The 27,574-nt window shown below is 37.3% G+C and overlaps 1 long non-coding RNA gene across 1 annotated transcript in view; it reads right to left on the bottom strand.

Moving 5' to 3' along the window:
* The window catches only part of LOC150054772 (uncharacterized), a 214,952-nt gene that overhangs the window by 1,256 nt on the left and 186,122 nt on the right, over positions 1 to 27,574 (bottom strand). Inside the window, exon 3 of the long non-coding RNA XR_016537655.1 lies at positions 931 to 1,069. This is a non-coding gene — a long non-coding RNA (uncharacterized LOC150054772). The remainder of the gene's footprint in view (positions 1 to 930; positions 1,070 to 27,574) is intronic.

Genomic DNA, 27,574 nt, shown 5'->3' with positions numbered 1-27,574 from the left:
TTCTCCCACTGAATCTTCAAAACTCAGGGATACCACAGTAGACCTTAATGCCTTGGATTTAGGGAGGTATGCTGTTTGTCTCCCAAGCATTTAGCACTGAAACTGCTACTGGGCCAAGAAATGGAATTAGTGCTGTAAATTAGTGCTTGTAAACAACCATTATTTGGTTTGGTAGCACTACCAATGTATATAATCAAATGCAAATTGTGAAAAATAATCTTTTGCAAAAAAAAATAAAAAAAAAATAATTTTCTTCCTCAAGGAAAAAAATCCTGTTGGCTGCTTAGCATAATATAAAGAGGAGTTTCTGTGTCTTTATTGACTTGGAAACCTTTGATTGAAAAAATGTTTTGTTTCTTTTTGTTTTTTGTCTCTTTTGTTGTTGTTGTTTTGTATTGTTTTCTGGGTGGGTTTTTTTTGCCAGTCTTGGGGCTTGAACTCAGGGCCTCAGCACTGTCCTTAGGCTTTTTGTTCCTCAAGGCTAGGGCTCTACCACTTGAGCCAAAGCACCACTTCTGGCTTTTCTATGTATCTGGTATGGAGGACACAAGTCTGGGTCTTTGTGCATGCTAGGATAGCCCTCTACCACTGGGCCAAACTCCCAGCTGAAAAAAAGTGTTTTGAAGTTTTATTTTAGTTGGCAGATATTTGTATATATTTATGGTATACAATACAATGTTTCAAGACATGTATATATTGTGGAATAATAAAATAAAGCTAAAATACATATCATCTCACATACATATATCTTTGCAGTGAAGACATTGAAAATCCACTTGCTTTTTAGAGGCAAAATCTGAATAGCTGCATTAAAATATACACAATCAGAACTTGTCATGTCAATCTGTTTAATACATGAATCAGTAACATACATAATAAGCACATTACATAGTCCTAAGCCCTCTATTCTTCCAGACATTCAGTACTCACCACACAGTAATTACTCAAGTCTCTTCCTCGCTCTGCTTGGATCATTTCTCACCCATGTTCAGTCTCTGTGAGGTTTAGCTATTCTGCATGTAGAGTGAGCCAGTGGTTTTCCTTCAGTATCAGTAAGACATGGCAATGCCTAATAAGGACACCAAAACATATAGATGTGTAATTCTCTTATATAAAATGGTATAGCATTTGCTCTTAACTATGCATGTCCTCCTATATGCCTTAATTCATCTTTAAATTATTTATAGTACTCAAAATAATGTGAACGTTCATAGTTCTTATGCTGTATTGTTCAGGGAATTAGGACTGTGCTAGAAGTATATATGTATAAATTTTTTTTCAAATATCTCCAATGTGTAATTGGATGAATCCACTTAGAGGAAATCCATGAGGATACTGGCTCAACTATGCTGTACTAATCCAATACTTGTCCTTTTTCTCTTAGATTCATATATTCAGGTTTGTGTGCATGTGTGTGATTGTGTGTAGTGTGCAGTATCAGAACTTTATTCTTTCTATATTTGTGTTGTTGTATATATATGTCCCATTTTGTTTATCATTTCACTTGTTTATAGATACTCTAGGGTTGTTTTCACCTTTTGGTGTGTATGCACAATGCTGAAATGAAGGTTGGATATTTGAGGCCCTTTCCAATTCTTTGGTACAAATAGATAAGAGTGAAATTGATAGATCAAACAATACTTCTGTGTTCAGTGTCTTGTGGAACTACACAACTGTTTTCCATAGAGCTGACCCTATCTTAACATTTCTTTATTTTCCCCTGAAACATGATGTACAGAACAGATAAAGATAGATCCACTCTGGTGGAAGTTTTTCTAGTTAGACCCTTTGCAAGTGCCTGCAGACCTTTGGCTTCAGCCTCCCAAACACTTTTTTCCAAAACCCTCTAATCCTTCTGTCAACAGATGCAAAAAGGGAATCAAGAGAGACTGTCTCATTCCCCCAGGTCACACAGCAAGAAAGTATGCAAGGGGGGCCTCAAATCCAGATTGCTTAGTATGAGTTCAGTTACATTTCCTGCTGGTTGCATCTGGCTAAATTGGACATATTTTTCCCTTAAAATTTTTGCCTTCACACATAAAAATAGCTACAGATATTGTACTGAATACCCAACTTTCAAAATTCTACTTAGATAAGTTCTAGAGTATGAATAAGAGAATATGAGGGCTTGCACAACTATCTATCTACATTTGTGGGTTATGTTTCTGAAAACATAATCCATAAATCATAATTATTCATTAATGATAATTTCCCCTTTGATCATTTCAGAAAAGAAATTCCAATACTACTGAAGAAAGCTGAAAATTTTCACAGTGATGTTAAAAGAGATGAGATGGTAGCTTTATTTTCACAAGTTAAGAAACAATCTCCATCACTATATCATCATTCATGCTATTCAGCATTGTATTTGTTTCTTCTTTGTGCCAGCCCTAGAGCTTGAACTCAGGGTCAAGGCATTCTCCCTTAGCTTTTCACAGCATGCTGGTCCTCTAGCACTTTCCCTACTCCTCCACTTCCGAGGCCACATGTTCTCTGTTCATGAAACAGAACAGTGTGGCCTCTACAGCCCCTGCTCATTGGCTCAGAACCAGAAAGATGATCTCTTCTTGACTCACAACCTCTTACACAGGCAGGCAACATGTTGGACTACTTTATTCATTTACACCATCTACAGAGGTGGTTACTCTAAAATAATTCACACTGCAATTATCACCAACTTTATCATCATTTTACTTGAGGCTTTTAGTATAGTTAATGCAGGAAGCTAATTAAGATTATAAGAAATCCCAAATATCAAGGCTTTAACACTTACAAAGATTATTCGCCTCTCCTATCATTGTCCAAAACAAAGACATAGTATCTCAAAGACTGGTTTATCTCTTTATTTGAACTACTTTAACATTTTATTACTGCATTAAGTCAAAGAGGACACTTCTGCACTTGGAAATGAACGTGTAAGAAAGTGTCATCAAGGACTTTATTTCTCAGGTCAAGAGAAAGGTGCATATCTGACACTATTTTTAGTGAATCTGGCCCAAATTCTTTGAGAAGAAATGTTAAATTATTTCATTAAGTATAGCTATTAGTTCTCTTCTCACCCATACTAAAAAAAAACAAATTTTGAAAGAAAAAATCTGTCTTTTCTTATGAGATGAGCTATGAATCCTGTGAATCAGTCATAGGAAACCTGTTGATATTAACAAGTAATTGCTGTAAGTATGTCTCATGACCTAGTTCTAGAAAGTGAAATACAAAAGAAACTCTCTACCAGTAGTCCTTGAGAAAAACAATTTTTGATGATAAAGGAAACATGCACAGGAAAGTCCTCTTCTCTTCCCCCTCTTAAATAATCATTCTTTCTGAGCAGAAGAGATATCCATCTTAATTGCACACAAATCTTACATAGAAAGATGGCTGAATACATAGTAACCCATTTAACAGAAGTAATTCCTGGCCTCCTAATTTTCCTTAGTTCTTTCTAAGATAAAATGAGAGCTCAGAAGTTATTGTACTGGGTATCTGAGCTCCATCCTGAGCTTATAGTTGGTCCCACCATATCCTTAGAATTCTGAGACTCTGAGAGCCTTCTGCAGGTCTACTGTTGCAACAGGAATAATGTTGGCTAAATTACTCTGATTTTCCCCCCAAACTATTTTCTAGTTCTATGAGAAAATCACCATCCTCTATGAAGCACCCAGATTCCTCACCAAAGCAAGATGTAACACTGACTTAAAAGAGGGTCTCTTTATCTCTTTAGAAATAAACATGATACAAAACTTAAATATTATTTAACAGTAAGGTTCTCATTATACCATAAGTCTAAGCAGCTCAGCAGAAAACTACAGGGAAAAAATAACTCCAAGGACTTGAATAAAAGAGAAGTGTGTCAAAGTAGATTTTCTCTGAAAAGGTTATTCTGATTACTCACTCCATCATGATTCTCCAGTTCTTCTTGGCTCATAGCATTCTACCCATTTGAATTTTTTTTTGCCAATCCCAGGGCTTGAACTCAGAACCTGGGCACTGTCTTTGGACACTTTTACTCAAGACTAGTGCTCTGCCACTTGAGCCACAGTGCCACTTCCGGATTTTTCTGAGTATGTGGTACCAAGGAATCGAACCTAGGGCTTCGTGCATTCTAGATGAGCACTCTACCACTAGGCTATGCACCCAGCCCCCATTTGTATTTTTATCTTAGCCTTTTCTCTGCACTTTATGAAAACTTTGCAAGTTAAATCAGATAATGAATAAGCAAACTGAAACTTTTACCCCAAAAAATATTGCATTCAGTGTTGATGACAGAAGAAGTATATATTCCTCCTAGAAATCAAGATCTAAATGTTCTCTGTAACATTGTTGGGTGGGAAGAAGTGGGTGTAGAGCAAGAGTTAATATTAACACACTTCTGAGATTTTTCTAGTGCTAATGACTCAGCTCGTATGCTCAAATTGAAAAGGCCATCCTTGCAGCTGTCTCAAAAAAATGCACCCACAGAACTCTCTCCAGAGAATATATGAAGAGGAAACAGAGGTGGGTGTTCAAATTCTACAATGCTGATATCTAGTATGCTTTCAATTCCTACTTCCTAAGGTTGTACAGTGGGTCTCTAAGAGAAAGCAGAAATTATATTGATATAGTTAGTATTTATTTATTCAAATTCATAACTTAATCCTTCTTCCCTTCCCAACTAACACCAAATTCAACACATATGTATTGGTAAGTTAAACCGTGTAAGGCCATGGATTAGGTACTATGAGAAAGATAACATGTGTAGCAAGACATGACTCTTGATCTGAAGTTTAAGATGCGAGATTTGCTAAGAAAGCAGAGATGGAAAATCAGTCTGGGAAGTGGGAACAGATGGGATGGGGGAGACTGATGGGAGGAGTGGACAGGTGACCCTCTTACATAACTTTCCAAAGTTCCGGGGGGGAAAAATAAATTAGAAAAAAAAATCCAAGTGAATTGGTCACACAATGGAGTTCACAACAAGGGTTAAACTGGGACTGCAGCTGTGGGTGTTTCTTTATTGAATCTCTTGTTTTTCATAGAGGGGGGTGGAGGGCCCATACCATTATCACTTCTGGGCCCTTCTGAAGATAATAAAACCCAGAATACAGAATAGTAGGATAAAATAGTGGAGATGATTTAGGATAATTATGTGCCAGTGTTAAGCTAAAGGAAGAGATCCTCTTGTTGGAAGATAGCTCATATTTGCTTGCAGATTATCCACGGACAGGACTGGGAAGTCTCCTCCTCAAGTTACTGAAAGGTATTTTCAGTATGTCCTCAAGTTCCATTGAGTAGAAAATTATATAGAATGTAATGACCACAGGTCTGAGTCAGATGGCTAACTGGGAGAACCAGAGGACATCAAAGTATTGGTATCTCCTCTTCTTACAATCTTCTGATTGTTTTCTGCCTCATAAAGAATAAGGTTCCAGGTACTACATGATCTAAGCAGGACCTAATTCTCACTTCATCTATCGCACCTCTTGCCACTCTGTTCCTATCTCTCTCACCTTCTAGCAGGCTGACCATATCAAGCCCACTTGATATGGTTCGCCAACCATAACAAGCCCGCTCCCTCCTAAGAAACTGACGCCCTTCTTTTAGTGGGTGCTTCCTTTAGATGACTTTTTCCTCACTTTCCTGCAAACCTCTGCTCCAATGTATGTTGCATCAGCTCTCTTTCTAAAACAATAACCTTATATAGTCAGTTACCCTTCTCTTGGCCATGTATGTTAGTTTCCTACAACTACTATAACATATTAACTCAATCATGAGGGATTTAATGAGGAAAAAATATGCTCTCACTTATAGAAGCCAGGTATTTTTTTTTCTGAAGCCAAGGTATCTGAGTTCCCTCAACAAGTTCCACGGAGGAATCCTTCCTGGCCTCTTCCTGTCTGTCTCTACCCTGGCTTGCAAAGGTCATGATCATGAACAGTTATTAGACTTGAGGTCAATATTTTATCTCCATTTATATCACTTTAATAAAATGACTTCCATGAGTACCCCAAACTAACTTTACTTGGGGCCATTTCAGGCTCTAAAGCTTCCTCAACATTAACATTTCACTTTATTATACACATGAAAGGGTCTATATAATCAAGATACTTCGATAAAGCTCCAAAATAAGGCAATTAGCTCTTTGTTGAGAGCAAGCATACAACAGGGTCAGCTCCACTTTTTAAGGAAAAAGATTGCTAATGGACTCATGAATTTCTTCCTAACAATACATTTTTGACATATTAGTTCCATGCCATAAATCATTTTCTATCTTGCCTTTTTCTTACCTAAGAATCATTCCACATCATTTAGTATTCATCTTAAATGTCATTTTAATGACTAAACAATATTCTATCCTATAGATATTCTGTAATTTACTCAACATTTCCCATTATGATGGATGTTTATTTTCAAATGCCTTATTATTATGATCAGTACTTCAAAGAACATTATTGTATAGAAATCTTTTCTACATTGCTGGTTATTTGATTATAATGGGAAATATAAAGAATTATTAGGTAAAACAATATGGTTAACTTTGAGGCTTTGAAAACAGATTAATGTAAAATGGTAATCTTAAATTTTCAGTCTTTTCTTCTACACAATTATCTAATCACCATTTCTTTACTAGTTTTGAGCATTTTGAATTTTATTAGATACTAGAATATTTTATTATTTATTTTCAAATAAACAAAGATAGACACATATATACTTAGTAAGCTATTTATAATACCTCTTTTGTGGTTTGTATTTGTGTATTGAATATTTGCTACTCTTTATCACCCTGAATTCATTTTGTTATTAACTGAAATTAATTACTTCATTATTTTTGTAACTTTTCATCAGTTTCACAATCAGAATTTTAATGTGTTTAAGGTCATATAGGATGAGACTAAATGAACTCTAGGATATGGAAACAAGAGCTTTATCTTGTGTGATTGTTGTTCTTCATGTACTATGTTTTTTCTTTTCTCTTTTTTTTGCCTTTGTAGTTAATCTCATGCTGTTACTATACCTGACTTTGTTACCTGGTATATTGTATATACGTTTACTTGTTTATTTGAAATAGGGAAGGGAAGGGTGAAAACAAGATGATTCAGAGGGGGCTGGAGAGGGAAACAGGGACAAAAATATGAGAAGAGGTATCAATGTGTAAGAAGTAATGCATGTACTATCTGATGAAAGTAACTGTAACCCCTCTGTACATTATCCTGACAATAAAATAAGTCTTTTTCATGATTTTACCTAGCTACATATATTTTTAGTTTATTTTGAGTAATATTTTTCCATGTTTTACATTTAAATTTCCATTCATTATCCAGTGTCACATTAAGTTTACCTATATTTCACCTAGTTTTCATTTCACCTAGTTTTTCATATGATTGATCATTTGTTTATTCATTTCACACTTTGAAATATCCATAGCAGATGCTCTCTTATCTCCACGTTCAGATGAGAGTAACAGTTTGTCTGAGACTTGCACAAACCAAGCTGAGCACTGCTAAAAACCTGACCTCAAGATACCATGAGATACAAAGGGTTGTTTCTCAAGACTTTAAGTTTGTGGTAATTCCTACATAGCATAAAATGTGAATACAGATTGTATATATTTGTGGCAAGAAGATTCCAGTCTCTTCTGAAGTCAGCTAAGTCTGAAAGAATTTTGAGGAATATAAGAGAGAAATCAAGCATGGCCATGAACAAACTATTAGTAAAAGTCTGCTCTCAGATGTTCAAAAGAAAGGAAGGAAGTACATAAAGAATTGGGGAAAATAGATGGATCCTTTTACGGTGTGGTAGAGAGTGAAGAAAAATTGTTTCCTAAAGTTACATGGGAAGCAAAACTTTTATATGCGAAATATAGATATTTAGGGAAACTAATAAATAAATGGTGAAGGTTTTGTTTCTTCTTGGTTTCTTGGTTACAGTAATAAATAAGACTGGAGGGATAGATTAAGGGAAGAACTGATCAAACTAAAAGGAAACTGGAATTGATCATTTGAAAATTCTAATATCACCAGATGACAAAATTAAGAAAGCCTGGCCTAAGGAAAGTTGTAAACGACTAACTTTTTGCTACAAATTTAGAAAGATCAAAAGGTCAATATGTTCATTTTCACAAAGAATCCTTTCCAGAGATTGAGGGTCTGTCTGAAAGACCCTCTCAATCACCATAGTGCATCAGCCATCTCAACAGGAACTCAAATTAGGGAACCGATTATCTTGAGAAGATCTGGGCATATTGCTTTTGTCTAATGAAGTGAGCATCATTAAAATCCACAGGAGAACCATAGGTTCTTGAGAAAATTATTGCACCAAAAAAACATTGCCATCTTGGACTGAAAAGAAACCGATACAGAATGAAAAGTCTATTAAACTCCTGAAGTTCCACTTGCAGGAAATTGTTCGATAAAGCTATTCAGCTGCAAACACATGCTACCTTTCATGTAAAGGGACTCCGAGTTTGGATTCATAGGACCCACAGAGAATTACTACCAGTCTGGAAACCTATAGGGTGAATTTTCACTATTTACACAGGACTGACCATAGGTCAGCAATGTATATTTACTTCTTGTTCATCTTTTTTTTATCAAAAGAATTTATTAACATTGACTTTTACATCATATTTCAAATGACGTGTTTAACAAATAAGTTACAAACAAATATACATATAGTCACTGTCCTTTGTCTTTTTTTGTTGTTGTTGCCAGTCCTGGTGCTTGAACTCAGAGCCTGGGCACTATCCTTGAGCTTCTTTTGCTCAAGGCTAGCACTCTACCACTTGAGTCACAGTGCCACTTCCAGCTTTTTCTGCTTATGTGGTACAGAGGAATCAAGCCCAGGACTTCATACATGCTAGGCAAGCACTCTACCATTAAGCTAGCTCCAATGTTCTTTGTCTCTGTGCCCATGTATATTGGATATCAGGGGAAGATAAGTTGTCTGCATGATGTTGAATGTCCAATGATAGAAAGGCATTGGGCCTTAGAAGCTAATTAATAGTTTACACATGAAATGTCTGTACACACTGATAAACTACTTGTTCAATGGCATACCAGCTAAACATATAATTCAAAAGATATCACATTTTCTGAGGCTGAGGAAATAAATGATTTCTACTTGGATGTTAAGGTTAGGCTTCATTATATACACAGTCATTTGAGTCTGACTATGAACTATGTTATGTAGGGATAATGTCTTGGGGAATAGAATATTAAAGATCCATCTGGATTAAGGAGAAAATATGAAGGCCTAGAAGCCAGTAAAGAAATAAAGACATGAATCATTGTGTTTCATGTAATAACGTATGAATAAATGATAAGTTGGAAAATGGTAAATTGGACTCAGATACTAGAGTGTCTTATATGCCAAATTAGGAACTTTGAACTTTATCCTCAAGGTAAGCAATTAAATGCCATTGAAATTTAATTAGCAGAGGAATTAAGAAAGTGGAACAGCCATGTCTCAAAGTCATTTAAAATTTGAAACTAGGACTATCATGTACCTCAATATGATAAAAAAAACAATATCCATATTTTCTTCTCAATTCATAAAATATAATTAAATTATCACTTTTAGTATGGCGAAAGGTAAGACATTCACGTTTATGATCAGGAAGACTAGGTCAAGTTCTGAAACTACCATTTGCCATCCAATGATAGTGGCTAAATCATGAAATGTTTTCAAAAACTTGCATATCCTTAGCAACGTGGGTAACATTTATGCTACAAATTTATATATTGAGATAAAATAATCTTTGTAAACCAATTTTTGAAAGGTTCTATTTACCAAAACAAGGATGCATTTCATGGATTATTAAAGTGATCTGCATTTAATGGGCAAAATAATCTGGTTAAGTTATAGAAGTCTAAGAAATGGACCTCTACCAGAAATCAAGATGGAATATTGTGTCTGGATCCCAGAAGACCAAGTTAGGAATCCAGCAAGAGTTTGATCTAATTGACATGAGGGGTTTTCAAAGATGGAACTATGGTCTGAAAGAGACCACTATTATTGGTAGTATGACAAACATTGTATGTAATCAGCTAAAGAGTAATTGGATCAAGACAATGCATGTGCCAAGGAAACACAAGCCACAGAATTATCAACAACATAACTTACTAAATTAGAATAACATTAAATACCTTTATGAATAGAAAAAAACTATTGATCTTTACTGATATATTATTAAGTAAAAATTATGTACACCATTTTGTGTATACACACACACACACACACACACACAAATGAAAGAGAAAAAGAGAGATAGGATATTCCAAAATATGGATGAAAATAAAGATGTTCCTTCCAATATTAAAATTCACAATTGCTTCCATAAGCTTTCATGGATTTTATGTGTAATTTCTCTAAAGGGGAAAATATACATATTTAAATAAGTTAGGATAATTCAATGATACAAGTTGGGCTTTAAAGCTCCACAAATGGTAAAAATGCTCTTCAGATGGGAGTTATTATTAATCACTATTCTAATTTTTCCTGTCCAGCTGCTTCTGTGATTTCAACATAAATCATAGCAGTGGGAGGCAGTTTATGTGGCCTTTGAAATAATACAGAACTTGGGGGTCAAAGCTTTCCCTCTTGGTAGTGGAATGACCTTAGTAAAACTAATTAACCTTGGAATGTCTCCTATGTTTGAAAGGTAAAATGGATGTGATGATGCCTACATCGAAGGAATGTTCCAAACTTTAACTAAATTGGCAGAAGTAAGGTGCTTACTCAATGTGAAAATAACATCTTATACAGAATTGCCACATTCATTTCACTCATCTATATTTGCAGCAAACATGTGCTGGTACTTACTAGCCAAGAAAGAAGAACATGACAGAAGAGGAAAGAGAAAACTCAACACTAAGGATATAAAGAATCATGTCATATTTGGGAAACCAGAAGTCATCTCACAGAGCTAGTAAACAGTAAGAATATTTTGCTAGCATGAAAATTCAGCAAAGTAAAACACCAGAAAGTAGGTACTTGAAATGAGTAGGATGAGGTCAAGTCAAGGGTTAAAAGGTAGAAAATGGAGAAGAGAGACAGGGGAGAATTCAGTCAAAAGTAAAACAAGGGATAGGTAAGAATGTTGAAGAGTTGTATTGATCAAGATATACTGTATTCATAAACTGCTTTAAATTGCAACTGCTTTGTTCAATTGCTTAAAGATAATAATTAAATACCTAAACTACTAAAAAACTAATTTTAAATGGGGACCAAGACATGAGAAAGGGTATCAATGTATGTGAATTAATATACCTTCTATCTGGCAAATATAATGTAACCCTTCTATTAATTACAATAAAAATATATGGAAAAATTGATTTTAATATCCACTAAAAGAAATATATTATAATCAAGGCATCAACATCCCCTTATTTTAAAGAAAGCACATGAAATGTTCTCAAATGAAACTGTATAGTTCAGATATGAACAAGTTCATTTGGTACCCAGGCTATTTTCCATACAAATCCATGTGTTAAGCAGTAAAATCTTAAAAAAATGATTAGGATCTACTAAATGGCACTTCATATTTTAAATATTAAGAGAAATAGTTTGACCTTGGGAACAGAATAAGATCTTGCTGCTTCCATTATCTCTAGGTAATATTTCCATCGTTTGCCATCGATGATTTTAGTGTTGATTTATTATTACATTCATGTCTACTTTTTCCTGGTGGAATCCAAAAGGCAAACATGAAAACATTTACCATAAATGTTTATTTTGTCTTTAAAAGAAAATAAAAACCCTGTGTGATATTTGGCTCTCTTCTGTGAGCACTGGAATGTTTCCACTTATTTTCTATTTTTGTAACAAGGCTGTTTCTGATGCAGAGGCGACAGTAAGTGGAAGAACTTTTGTAAGAGAGATATAAAAATGTTCTACCACAGCTAATAGACCAACAGACTGAGGAGCAACCACAAGTTGAGTCACCATCACTCAATCCAGTGTGATATACTAGCCATACAAGACAAAGTCATAGAAAGAGCAGACCTCGGTTGCTTTTGGCAATGAGTACCCAGCATTTGAAGTCACCCAAGCAATTAGTATTCTGCAGGGCTAAGCAGGCAGTACAAAATATCTGATATGGACTCAGAGAACTCTACTATCTTCTCCACTTTGATGCAAAGCAAAGTTTAGCAATAGAGAAGACACTTTTTAAAATTCTTTTTATTTAAGCAGTTGTATAAAGGAGGTGCCATTTAATCAAGCAGTTTTATGATTACAGCATATCTTGATCAATGTCATCCCTTCAAGATTCTTACCTGTCCTTTTCCTACCCACTCTTTCACTCACTCTTCTTAATCTTATAAGATATACATTGGATACTTTATTTTTCTCCTCTTAGTGTTTTTATTTGGCAATCCTTGGTTCCTCCTCTTTTGAATACCTGCTTCCCAGTGTTAGGTTTTGCTGAACTTTGATTTTTCCATTTCTCTGTTAACTCACCAAAAGTTTACTGTCCTTGGCAAGCCATTAGAATCCACACCACTAAAAGGCATTAAAATCCATAGAACATAGAAATCACCATACAACTAAGATATGGAATCAACTCAGATGCCCCTCAGTAGAACAATGGACCAAGAAGATGTGATACTTATACATGATGGAATTCTATGTTGCCATCAGAAAGAATGATATCACCCCATTTGTAAGGAGTGGAAAGACTTGGAAAAAAGTTATATTAAGTGAAGTAAGCCAGACCCAAAAGAGCACAGGCTCTATGATTTCCCTTTATTTGTAATAATTAGTACACATTTAGGATTCTCCTAACAGAGGACCATAATAGCCTAAAAGCTGCGAACATAAGGTTATACAGAATGAGACTCAACAAAGTGAATTCTAAGTTAATGAAACAAGAGGTTTATCTTTGTGGTTGCTGTTCTTAATGTAGTATGTAAAGTTAATCCTTTCTTTTTTCTTTTTTTTATTTATGGTTAATCTCATGAGATTATTCTATCTGAATTTGTATACTGGTATACTATACACACACTTACTGGTTTATTTGAAATAGGGAAGGGAAGGGGAAAACAAGATGACTGGAAGGGGGAGGAAGAAGGGGAAGGGGGATGAAAACATGAAAAGGGATATCAAGTTTTGAGAAATAATGTACCCACCACCCGACGAATGTAACTGTCACCCCTCTATACATTATCCAAACAATAAAATTCAATTTTAAAAAAGAAATTACCATACAACTGAGGTGCATTCCTTCACTAATTAACATCCTGGAAGAGATGTACTTGCAGACTAAAAGCAGGAAGAATGGAATATGCTGTCTTACACAAATGATATTCACAGAATGATGGGGTTTAATATAAAGAAGGTGCTTAAAAATCACTTACCCTCAACCATACTTCCTTGTCATATGTCCCTAGAAACTTAGGTGTACCTGTACAGCACTCCAGCATTAGCCTCTTTCTTATCCTAAGGCAACTCAATTCGTGGTAGGGTTATTACCTATTTGTCAGATGTATTTGTAAGGCTAGAAAGAGTTTTACATTCTATATGGTTAGTTTGCAGTAGAAAACAGCTGGGTTTATTCTGTTCACCTTGTACCCCTTGAATGTGGCACATAATAAGGCTTTTTATGAATTAATGTTTAATGCTGTCAAGACCAAACACTTAAGTGTGACCTGATGTTTTTCACTGAGACTATGTTCCCGAAATTCTCAGACTAATCTCTCCCCATCCTTCAGGATTATCTTCCCTGGAAGTACTTTCATCCCAAGACTAAGCTGCCTCCAAATTCTTCTGTGGAGAGTTCTCTCATAGTTGACAATTTTTATATAGCCAAAATTTTTTAAACAACATCTTCTAGATATTCAGCTAGATGAAACTTACCCTTTCAACTCCTCCTTGAAAATAAACAACCAATGGGTTCCAAGAAATATCTTCACCAAGAATCAAAAGGGTTTGCCCTTCCATCTATTTTCTTCTACATACCTTTTATTGTAATTATTAGAAGAGCTACATTATATTCACCAGATAGAAGGTGCATTACTTCACAAACATTGATACCCTTTCTCATGTCTTGGTCCCATTTCCCAATCCCCACTCTGGTCCCTCATCTCCACTAGCACAATGATGTTCATTGCAGCACTACTTACCATAGCAAAGATATGGAACCAACCCAGATGCCCCTCAGTTGATCAACAAGATGTGGTATTTATACACACATACAGTATGATACTAAATGAAAGGACCTCCAAGATATAGAAACAAAAGCCATATAATGAGTGATTGTTTTTCTTAATGTACTATGTTATCTCTCATTCCTTTTGCTGTCCCTTGGTTACCTTCCATCTATTTTTATGTCTGGATTCTTCTTATAATAACCTACAAGACTTAATTAGGTTGTATACAACAAATTCAAATATGGTGGGAATACAAAAAGAATTGTGAGAAAAGAAAAAGAATTGCTTCCACAAATATTAAACACTTTGCAAAAAATTAAGCCAAGTTACTAAAAATGAACCAAAAGGGTCAAGACCCACATGGAAGATTGAATTTTTCTTTCAGTCTAGAAATATGTATTGACGCCACTTCACAAATGCCTCTAATTTCTCTCTCCATGTTGCAGAAGCTCAAACTAGAACTATCCAAGAGGATATCATTGCTTTATGTAAAAGTACTGTTAGAAAACTAATTATCAAATATTATTATGATGTCTAGATTAGTATTAATATCCAGAGTATATAAGAAACTCAAATATGAGTCACAAAAATAATCCAATTAATAAATGGGAAAATGAATTGGACAAATAGTTCTCCAAAGAAGAAATAAGAATATACTCATGAAGAAAGTTTCAACATCTTCAGCCATAAAGGAAATGCAAATCCAAATGACATCAATATTCATCCTACCCTAGACAGATGTCAATCAATAAGTAGACAATCAACAGCAAATGCTAGTAAGGATGTAGTGGAAAGGAAATCCTTTATGCTGTTTGTGGGAATATGGATCAGTATAGCCACAACAGAAAATAAAAATAACATATGACCCTGATGTATCCCTCTAAGAATGTCTCCAAAGAAATTCAAGTCAACACAGAACAGAGGTTGCCTGTATGTCCATGTTTCTGGCTGCAAGGGACACATAATAGCCAAAATGTGGAACCAGCCTAAAATAACCATGAGCCAGTTAAAGAGTAAAGCAAATGTGTTATACAGACAACAGAGCTTTATTCAACCATCTAAGAGAATGGAGTTAGGACATCTGCAGGAATATGAATAAAACTAGTGATTATCACATTATGCAGAATAAATCAGATTCAGACCACTAAATACCACACATTTTTCTCATAGACAGTATCTAGGTCTTTAAACTTTATGGTGCTGGTGACTCAGGCCTACAATCCTGCTTAATAAACAGGAAATTGGGACCATCACAGAGCAGACAGACAAAAAGTTCCTGGAAAAACCCTTTTCAATTAAGAGATGAGCACGAAGTGTACCTACCATTGCCAACTACATGGGAATATCACAATAACATACCATTCTGGATATAGAAAACAACAAGATTTTAGGTCAACAGAAAAAGCTGGGCATAGTGAAGTATACTACATGTCATCCTAGCTACAGAGAAAATGTAAATAGGATGATGGTCTGTGCCAGCCCACGCAAAAGCAAGACCTAATGCATAAAAAGGGGAGTATGGCTCAAGCTGTAGAGTATCTGAGCTGCTTTTTCCTCTGAATGAATGTAAGAGACCAACTGTTTGGGGAGGGACAAGAAAGAGAGAGAAGGCAAAAGGAGGTGATCAAAATTCTTTAGATGCTTGTGTAAAAATAGAATAACAAGGGACAGGAGCAGAAGATGGCGCCAAGACAATAGGGACACTGCCTAGCTCTCTCTCACAAAAAGAGAGAACCAGGGAGTCCCACAGGTCAATTACCTTAAGAAATCCACAACAACAAACTCAAGAAGCAATGGAGAAGGACTCAAACCGGAAAAGAAATCCAGATAAAGCTCACATCCAACTTTCTCAAAGAATTCGGAAAGCGAGGACCCCTCCCCCACCTCTCACCACCGGCTCCAAGCTGCTAAAAACCGCAGTGGAGGGCATCAGGCCGGGCAGCCCCGACCACTGCAGAAACCAGCATAGGACCAGGCCAGCGAGCCGCAGACGCGACGGAACTCAGTCAGGGAAACAGAACAACAAGCAGCGGAACCCAGACGCGGACCACAGGCGGCGGTGGAGAGCCGAGGGGAGTGAAGGATTCTCCAACACCATGCAGCACCCACAGATGAACGCAGAGGCGTGAGTAGTGCAGCGGGTCCCCAAATCCATCAGGAAAGCAGAGCTGGTGCCAAGCAATAGAACTTAACTCAGACCCCTCCACCCTGCCAGAGAAAGACCGGCAGGAGCAGGGGGGCAAGGAATTTAGAATCCTGTCCCTTCCCTCAATAGCCCCCTCCCTCAGGCCATTGACTAGAGACTGACAGGCAGGCGGCACTAAGACCCAGCACCCCACCAAAGGAGGTGGAGGTGTCTCTGCTCCCACCCGCCCACCAGGCTCCTCTCCCAGGCCTCTGACTGGAGACTGACAGGCGGGCTAGCCAAAACCCAGCACCCCACCAAGGGAAGCGGAAGTGTCCCAGCTCCCACCCACCCACCAGGCTCCTCTCCCAGGCCACTGGGTCTGCAGAGTGGGGGGCGCTGAGACGCTGCCTTACAACAGCGGGTGAGGTGGGCGGGAAAATAGGAGCCAGCATCTGTCCCCCTCAAATCTTGAGCCAGGCATCCTCCAGCTGGGAATCCTGAGCAAGAAAGCACCAAGGGGCCCCCCACAGTCACAGACTCTCTGACAAAGCAGCAGGGAACTGAAGGGCCGACCAGCAGCCAGGCTCACCTTCTGAGAATCAGAAAGGCGTGGCTCTGCCCTTGGAGCCCAGGACCTCAGCTGGGCCCCACCCCTGGGAACAGAGCAGACACCTGCTGGTCCTGCTGAGAGCCCCTGGAAACTCCTAAACCCCAGACCCTTGGCCAGGGGCCCGCCCCTTGAAGCAGCACAGGAAAACCAACCATCTGCCCAGCAAGCTGAGACCGAAGCTTGCAGACCCACCCCACGGCCCACTGTAAGGCTACTGGTTGGGCTGAGAGCTAGTCCTGCAGCAGTACACAGCCTCTGGGAACAGGCTGAACACCTGCAAAAACTGCAAACTCTGACCTAGTCAGCAGAGGAATCAATTTGGCCGAGAACCCAGGTATTCACATATTCCCAGAACCAGCAGTCCCAATCCAAATAAAGACCGCTACCTACTGACCACAGAGCAAACTACAACAACAGTTCTTGATGCCAAGGAGAGCTCAAAGAGGAATTATGACATATATAAATAATCAAAGTCCCACGCAAAGCCCAAAAGGTAACAAGAGCAAAGGGACGAGAGAGATGTCACCATCCCAAGAAATGGCACCTGAAGAGACACAAAACATGACCCTATTCAAGGAGATGATTGTGAACATGACTAAAGAGATTAAAACAGAACTCCAAAAACAATTCCAGGAACATAAGCAGGAAATCACCAAAGAGCTCCTCGAAAGAAAAGATTAATACCCTCAGAGCAGACATGATCAGCTCAGTGTCCACACTTCAAGCAAAAATGGAGGCATTAGCAGCAGATTGATGGAGACGGAGAATAGAACATCAGAAACGGAAGATAAAACACAAGAGCTGGAACAGAGAATCGCCACCTTGGAAAAATCAGTCAGAATATACCAGAGAGAGCTCCAGGAACTGGCAGATGCAGCAAAGAAGTCTAATCTTTGTATAATAGGGATTGAGGAGGGGCCGAAATTCAGGACAAAGGTATGCAACCTTTATTCACCAAAATCATAGCAGAGAACTTCCCCAACTTCAAAAGGGAAAATACATTATTGAAGGTTTCAGGACCCCAAACAGGCAAGATCCTAGAAGGAACTCATCTAGACATATCATAGTAAAGACACTAGTCCCGAATTACCAAGGAATTGATCTTAAATGCTGCAAAAACAAAGAAGGAGCTATATTATAATGGGAAGAAAATTTGAATTACAGCAGATCTCTCCATGTAAACCCTAAATGCAAGAAAAGCTTGGAAAAACATCACTGATGTCCTGAAGACCAACAACTGCCAACCCAGACTGATATATCCAGCAAAACTAGCATTTACATTTGAGGGAGAAACAAGAATATTTCACTCCAAAGAGAAGCTTTATGAATACATGCACACTAAACCAGCATTACAAAGAATACTAATTAATCAAGAAAAAATTGTAGAACATCAAGAACCCTCATCAAGAAGCAAACATCTATAATTCACTAAACACAAAAGGGGAAAAAGAGAGAAAAAGAAACCTAGAAGTAAAAATAAATAATGACAATGGACACTGACCACTTTTCCATAATATCCCTAAATGTGAACGGGCTGAACAATCCAATCAAAAGACACAGAGCAGCAGACTGGATTAAGACACACCACCCATCCATACGTTGCCTCCAAGAGTCCCACCTCACTGCCAAAGATACAAATTCCAAGTGAAAGGATGGAAACAAATTTTCCACTCCAATGCACCATGCAAAAAAGCAGGAGTAGCAATCTTAATCTCCGATAAAATTAACTTCTCAGTAAAATCAGTACATAAAAATAGAGATGGCCATTACATATTAGTAAAGGGTACAATCCATGCTCAAAATATTACAGTTATAAACATTTACCCCCCAACACGGGAACACCCAAATTTGTCAAACTCTTTTAGAATTACAGAACAAGATAGACTCAAACACAATCATTGTGGGAGACCTCAATATACCACTCTCAACAAATGACAAGTCAACTCAACAAAAGTTAAGCAAAGACACCATCGACTTAAATGACACCATAGCCCAGCTGGGCTTAACATATACACAGAGTCTTCCACCCAACGGCAAAACTTTTTACATTTTTCTCAGCAGCACATGGAACACACTTCAAAATAGATCATATATATATAATAGTTCATACAGAAAATGTAAGCAGATACAAGAGGTCTGATATAATCCCATGCATCCTATCAGACCACAGTGGAGTCAGACTAATTCTGAACAATGCAGTCAAAGTGAAAAAAACATTCAATCACTTGGAAACTGAACAACACACTTCTGAGTAACTCCTGGGTAACAGATCAGATCAGAAATGAAATTAAAAACTTCCTTGAATGTAATGACAATCAAGAAACATCACAAAGGAACTTATGGGACACAGCAAAGGCAGTTCTAAGAGGCAAATTTATCGCACTAGGAGCGCATATTAAAAAGACAGAAGAAGAGCATGTAAATAACCTTAAAAAAATTAAACACCTAGAGGAGCAAGAAAAAGTTAATTCTAAAACAGCTAGAAGGACAGAAATAACAAAAATAAAATCAGAAATTTCAGAGATTGAAATAAGATCTACTATACACAAAACTGATAAATCAAAAATTTGGTTCTTTGAAAGAGTCAACAAAATAGACAGACCCTTGGCAAGATTAATCAAAAAAAGGAAAGGGGAGACTCAAATAAACAAGATTAGAGACCCCACGGGAACAATCACAACTGATTCCCAAGAAATCCAGTCCATAATGAATAGGTACTACCAGGACCTATATTCAAAGAAGCAAGAAAATCTAGTAGAAATGGACAATTTCTTAAATAAATATAGGCTACCCACACTGAACAACGATGAGGTAAACAAATTGAACAGACCAATTTCTTACAACGAAATTGTGGAAGCAATCAGGAAAATGCCAACCAAAAAAAGCCCAGGTCCAGATGGATTCACTGCGGAATTCTCCAAGACGTTTAAAGATGAAACAACACCTATACTCTTGAAACTCTTCCAAGAAATAGAAACAGAAAGAGCAATACCAAACTCATTTTATGAAGCTAATATTACTCTCATCCCCAAACCAGGGAAAAACCCAACAAAAAAAGAAAACTACAGACCTATCTCTCTAATGAACACAGATGCAAAACTCCTCAATAAAATATTAGCCAACAGAATCCAGAAACAAATTTAAAAAAGCATACACTATGATCAAGTAGCCTTCATCCCACAGATGCAAGGCTAGTTTAACATTTGCAAACCAATCAATGAAATACATCGCATCAATAGAGCTAAGGTTAAGAATCATATGATAATTTCTCTGGACGCGGAGAAGGCATTTGACAAAATACAACATCTATTCATGTTGAAAGCATTAGAAAAAATAGGAATAAGAGGTACATTCCTCAAAATACTGAAAGCCATATATGAAAAACCTACAGCCAGTATTATACTAAATGGTGAAAGACTGGAACCATTCACCTTAAAATCAGGAACTAGACAGGGATGCCCACTCTCTCCACTTCTCTTCAATATAGTGCTGGAACCCTTAGCCAGAGCAATAGGGCAAGAAAATGACATCAAAGGGATCCACATAGGGAAAGAAGAAATTAAACTATCCCTATTTGCAGATGACATGATCCTCTACTTGAGTGACCCAACAAACTCCACTCCCAAACTTCTAGAATTAATAAACCACTTTAGCAAAGTGGCAGGATACAAATCAATCTTCAGAAGTCAGTAGCCTTCTTGTACACCAACAATACACAAACAGAAGGCCAAATCAAGAAAATGATCCCATTCCCAATAGCCCCCAAAAGAATAAAATACTTAGGAATATACTTAACCAAAGATGTAAAGGAATTATTCAGTGAAAACTATAAAAGCCTAATGAAAGAAATTAAAGAGGACACTAGGAAATGGAAAGACATCCCATGCTCATGGCTCATAGTGAAAATGGCTATACTGCCAAAATTGATATAAAAATTCAATGCAATCCCCATCAAAATCCCAAAGACATTCTTTACGGAAATTGAAGATATAATCCAAAGATTCATATGGAACAAGAAAAGACCTAGAATAGCCAAAACAATTCTAGGCAAAAAGAGCAATGCTTGTGGTATTACAATACCAGACTTCAAACTCTACTACAGAGCCATAATAACAAAAACTGCTTTGTATTGGCACAGAAACAGACCAGAAGACCAGTGGAACAGAATAGATGATGCAGAAATAGAATCAGATGCCTATAGGCAACTAGTATTTGACAAAGGAGCCAAAGATATACAATGGAACAAACAGTCTATTCAATTATTGGTGCTGGCAAAACTGGGCAGCCACATGCAAAAAACTAAAAATTGACCTTAGCCTTTCGTCATGCACAAGCATTAACTCAAAGTGGATCAAAGACCTCAACGTCAGACTGGAAACTGTGAAACTGCTACATGATAAAGTAGGAGAGACACTGGAACTCATAGGCACAGGCAAAAGATTCCTGAACAGAATCCAGGGTCACAACAGATTGGAGAGAGACTGGATAAATGGGACTACCCAAAAATAAAAAGTTTTTGTACAGATGAAAACATAGTTGCAAAAGTAGAGAGACAGCCAACTAACTGGGAAAAGATATTCACCAACAATACATCTGACAAATGCTTAATATCCAGTATCTACAGGGAATTCAAGAAACTAATCCCCCCCAAAACCCAATAAACCATTCACTAAATGGGCAAGGGAACTAAAGAGAGACCTATCAGAAGAAGAGATTAAAATGGCAGAAAAACATGGGAAAATGTTCATCATCCATGGTCATAAAGGAAATGCAAATAAAAACAACCTTAAGATACCACCTTACCCCAACAAGAATGGCCAAGATTTTGAACTCAGACAATGACAGTTACTGGCGGGGTTGTGGAGAAAAAGGAACTCTACTACACTGCTGGTGGGAATGTAGACTAGTTCAGCCACTCTGGAAAGCAGTGTGGAGGTTCCTTAAAGAACTGAAAATAGACCTTCCCTATGTTACCACCATACCACTTCTGGGCATCTATCCTGAACAGCATGACCCAGGATATTATAAAGACACCTGCTCAGCTATGTTCATCTCTGCACTATTCACAATAGCCAGGCAATGGAAACAATCCAGATGCCCTACTGCAGATGAATGGATACAGAAAATGTGGTATATATACACAATGGAATTCTACATAGCCAACAGACAAGATAAAATAATGGCATTCGCAGGGAAGTGGATGAATCTAAAGCGAATCATGTTGAGTGAGACAAGTCAAGACCTAAGGAACAAAAGGCGCTATTATGTGGCTATTAAATCCAAAGAGTACAAGAGCGAGGACTCCATAACTGCATACCCAAAGCTATGGACATGGTAACGGAAATACAAACATAACTATATAGACATAAAAACCTATGACTATAAACATAATGTTTTATTTTATAAATTGATATGCTTCTATGACATACAAACCCTTAGCTTAATTTTGATTAATTTCTAAATACTAAATCCCAGAGATTGTAATTAGAGATTCCCTCATTGAACACCTGTTTGTTAAACTTGTCATTTAAAATATGATGTAAACATAAGCCATAAAAAGAGGAAAAAATAGAACAAACCTAATTTTTAATCTGCATTTTAAAAAAATGTTGAAATCAATATAAATTATTGTGGTGTTTACCATATGATAAACTATTCAGTCTTAAAAAAGAAAATTGTCAGAAATTAAAAATTGAAGACAATCATATAAAAACACACCCACTTCTTGCTCTCTGTAGAATATTTTGTGTGTTATGACAGTTGCATTATACACTCATATACAGAACCAAGTCTCCTCTACACTTCCAGAGGGGAACCAGTCACGTAGATTCCTTCAGAAGTGAAGTACGTCAGGCCCAGTGAAGTACGTCTCATATGTGGAAGGTAGAAATCATTTCTAAATATATAAGTAAACACTTTGAGGTGGTATACAAGTATACACGTGTAGTAAACGAAATCTGATGAGATTCAGGGGCAAACTCATAATTCCTCAGAAAATCTAACTCATAGTCCAACAAAATAAACACTAGAGAAAGGGTACTTGTAAGAGTTGGCAGGATCAAGACCAGGAGGGGTGACAAGTAAAAGAAAATGGGAAGAAATACAGTCATAAAATTCAATATAGATCCTAAAGAATTAAGAAAAATGATAAAAGGGATGGGGTTGGGAAAGATGGGAGGAAATGATGGTAGTGTGACATTCATCAGGATATATTGTAATAATAAACTGTTTCCTTGAATGGCAACTCTTTTGTATAACTACTTAAAAGATAAAAAATAAACATAGATGTTTATATATGTGTGTATACATATATATGTGTGAATATATGTGTATATACATTTATCTAAACTATATGTATATATACATGTATAGTTCATGTGCAGAACTAAGTCTCTTCGCAATGTCTGGAAGCAAATCTGGAGCATATGGATTGCTTGGGAAATGACCATGTGGCCTGGAGAGTCTGTATAAAGCAACAAATCAGAACTGTTCAAAAGTCAGGTATCTTGTGTCTAGGAAACTCACCTCGGATAGATCCTCCTCACCACACTGAAACTCACCGCCCTCATCTGTAAACAATCTTAGGACTTAAACTGCTCTATTTAGTATCCATAGACTCTACAGAGAGCTTTATAGTCCTTGAGAGTCTGACTCAGAAGGGAGCACTTTGGGAAGGGAGAAGAAAAACAAACCATCTTACGTCTCCATGATCCCAATGCACACAGCCCAAACCAATCAGCCTGTTGGTTCAGTTACATCCAGCAGGATGCTTCCTGCTTAGGTCAGTACCTGCTAATCACATGGCTGAGCTGTCACACAAAATGATGAATGTGGAAAATAGCCTTCTGGGGAAAGCGCCAAAACTCCTCTCTTCCCAGCCAAAGAAATCAAAAGAAGTGATTGCCTCATTCAACTCGCAGGACTTCAGGGAGAAGGAATTGTTTCAAGCTTGGGAAATAAGTCTTAACTGTATTTGTATGAATCCCCCATGCTTTATGAAAAAGGGTTCCTAAGTACCTAGGGACTCCATAAGCTCCTTGTCTCCTGCTTCATCCATCACAGTGCTTTTTGGGATGGAACTCAAGTAAAAGACTTTCCTGACCCCATCCTCTGGGCTCCCAGAATCCAGACGTAAATCTTTATCACAGAAATCATTACTTGTAAATTTCTTGAATGTCTGTCGCTTTGACTGTGTGGGAACACCTTCAGTAAATCAGGTACTGTGTCTATAATTTTTTTTTAAATTAGAGACATTGTGACAGAGTTCATAAAATATAACCAATAGATAAATTCTTTATGTTTCTGAATTATGAGTTTTCTAAGGACAGGGATTGTCTATGTAATTTAAATTTAAATTTAAGTTAAATTACTTAAAATTGCTATGGGGCCAGGAATGTGGCCTAGTGGGAGAGTGCTTACTCAGCATGAACAAAAACCCAGGTTCGATTCCTCAGTACCACATACACAGAAAAGGCTGGTGCTATGGCTGTGATCTGAGGATCAAAGTTCAAAGCCAGTCCGGGCACAAAAGGACCTGAGACTCATCTCCAATTAACTTCTAGAAAAAATTGGAAGTGGGGCTTGGCTCAAGGGTAGGGTGGTAGCTTTGAGCTGAAGAGCTCAAGGGACAACACCGAGGCCAAGTTCAAGCCCCACAACCCACAAAATAAATAAATAAATTAATTAAATTTTAAAAATTTGAGCCAAGTTCAGTGGGGCTGTTGAGTAATTGACACAGCAGGTCATGAATTTGAGTACAACCTATGTGACATAAAAAGTTCCAGAGTAGCCTAAATTACCTATTTTAAAAAACCAAAAAGATTTGTTGAACAAATGGAAACCATCTCAGCAGACTTGGCATCTCATCTTGTGACTTGTCATCCATTCATATGAAGTTGTCTGCCATGTTTCTTCTTCAGGGCAACCTCTTTCACATACAAACACCAGGCCAGAAAAGCTCAGACCCTACCTGATCTGGTTTTGATGGCTAGGAAAACAGGCATTTGCCATCTAGGACAATGAGACCCAGGTTTCTATAACTTGAGAGTCTACTTCAAACTTTGCAGCTTAATCATCTCCTGTATCTTACATCCCCTCATACATTATCATGTATTATAACTTTCAGTACCCTGAAATTCAAACACCTGAATTTCTAGTACCAAACCTATGACTCTCTCTTGACATAGCATTCAGTTCATTGATACCCTAGTCTAATAAAAATAAATTGATTAAGGGACAGAGTTCCGGAGTCTCTTTTAGAAACACAACACATAATAAAAGTCTAACATGAGTAAGTATGTCATGAATATAATTAGGAATATATGTATGAATATAATTAATCAAATTTTCTGGCCCATTCTTTTATCTGTTCAGGACCAAATAATGCATATGTTGGATTATTATTGGGGTCTGGAACTCAGGAGATATATTGATGTGCAGTGTTCATTCCTTGAAAAGCCTTCTTCCTATGTATACTTATCAGAAAAACACTTGGTAATGAAAATGAGGTCCCTGGATTCACGGTGTATGTAGTGTCAGCTAAGAAATACATAGCTCTGACGTCTGATGCTTTCTGCTGTAATCCAAGCCAAATATTGCCTTGATGACTTTAGAAGATTTTCCAGCATTTTCTTCTATACTATGTAGTCTTTGGTCTGCTTCTGTTTAAGTCAAGGGCATGACTTGTATGCATTCTTTTGAGAGTTGCTGGCCATTTTTCTCCAAAAAAGAAGTATCCAAGTGATACACTGTGTGTACATGTAATCTCCCTGAGCCATATCGCAGACCTCAGCTGTAATAAAAAACAGAACAGCATCCCAGGTGCCTCATTTTTACCTCGCGAGGTAGAAATCACCACTTTTGTGGTACAAAAATCACCTATTCTATTTCAGACATAAACCCTACAAAAAGAAATATCCATCCCAGACAATCATGACTGAGCCCACTGCACTCTGACCTCAATACAGACCAAACATGAGTATATTGTCTAGTATTCACCTGCCTACTTTGCTACACGCATCCATCCACACACACACACACACACACACACACACACACACACACACACACACAATTCTATACTAACTTCGTGCATAACAAAAGGAAAAAAAGTTGAATTTTACATGAAAGACAAGCAGATAGAATGCATTCCAGTCATAAACCCTTTAGATAAGAAACTTAGGTAAAAATTTCCCCCCAGAGGGAGTCATTTCTTAGATATATTCTCATCTCAGCAAGCAAAAATGTGAGTTACATTTTAGAAGACTGTGGGGGTAATTCCTAGTAGCAAAATAGAATCAATTCTGAAGTTGAAAGAAAAATAACACTTCCTATGGTACAATATTTTGTATAAATTCAAAGTCAAACATCAAGATGTAAACCAAAAATGGGGACAAAAACATGAGAAGGGATATCAATGTGTGAAAAGTAATGCACCTTCTATCTGGCTAATATAACTGTAACCCCTCTATACATTAATTTTTTTAATATTATAAGTAAAACAAAGATGTAAACCAAGAGCAAGCAATGGGGTGTCTTTCTGGGAGCCCAGGTTTACTCTAGGATTCAACTAAATAATCTGCTAATAACTTCCCTCACTGGCTGCTCATCTAAAACAAATCTCCTTAAATTGTAATGGGCCAATGATTCATTATAGGACTTCAGCTATATTGAAGACACTGATTCAACATGGTCCAGGAAAGAGCCTAAGGTACTGCAGATGGAAGGTGAGGATGAAAGAATGTGTAACAATGTCACATTCCAGGGGCTGTTGATGCTACTGCTATAAAGGTCCCCACTGGGGCGAAAAGATCTCAAACAGACCAATCACTTCTCTACTTCTCAGAGTGCTTTTGTTTCCTTTTCATATTGACAAGGGGTAAAAAATAATTTGGTAGCCAGGTGCCGATGATTCATGCCTATAATCCTACCTACTCGGGAGGCTGATATCTGAGGAGCATGGTTCAAAACCAGCCCATGCACAAAAGTCCACAAGACTCTTCTCTCCAATTAACCTCCAGAAAACTGGTACAGCGCTAGCCTTGAGGTGAAGAGCTCAGAGACAGTGCCCAGGCCTAGAATTTGAGCCCCATGACCAACACAAAAAATAATAGTAATAACAATAATAATTTGGTAAATATAAAGACTTTTTCTTAAGGAAAAAATACACTTAATAAAATAGGCATGTTTAATCATTTCCCACCTTCCTTTGATTACAATTACCATGAGCCATTGCTCTTCGCTGGTTGTGGGGCTTAAACACTGGGCCTGGGCACCGTCCCTGAGCTCTTCAATTCAAATCTCTACCACTTGAGCCATAGTGCCACTTCCACTTTTCATGTGGTTATTTGGATGTAAGAGTCTCACAGACTTTTCGTGCCTGCGCTGGATTTGAACGATGATCCTCAAATCTCAGCCTAGGATTACAGCCTGATTTACCATGAACCTTTTAAGAGACTAACAAATACAGTCATGTCTATGTTGTTCAAATGCAGGATGAAAATGTTAAAGACTTAGACATAGCTATAGATATCGATATATACAGAGATCCTTAGAACAGCAAAAGCCCTCATTGTTGATCTGCTAAATCACAGTTATCCTAGCTGGAGCAACTTGTAGAGAGGAGACAATATCCACCAAGCACTAACTCTTGAAGGCAAAACCAAGACTGAAGCAATTCACATTAAGAAAGAAATACTTGATTAACTGTGAATCTAT

Source organism: Megascapheus bottae, chromosome 14 (assembly GCF_031878675.1).
Source record: "Megascapheus bottae isolate mThoBot1 chromosome 14, mThoBot2.hap1, whole genome shotgun sequence".
NCBI lineage: Eukaryota > Metazoa > Chordata > Mammalia > Rodentia > Geomyidae > Megascapheus > Megascapheus bottae.
The sequence above is the reverse complement of the archived record's forward strand: the minus strand, read 5'-3'. Positions and strand labels throughout refer to the sequence as shown.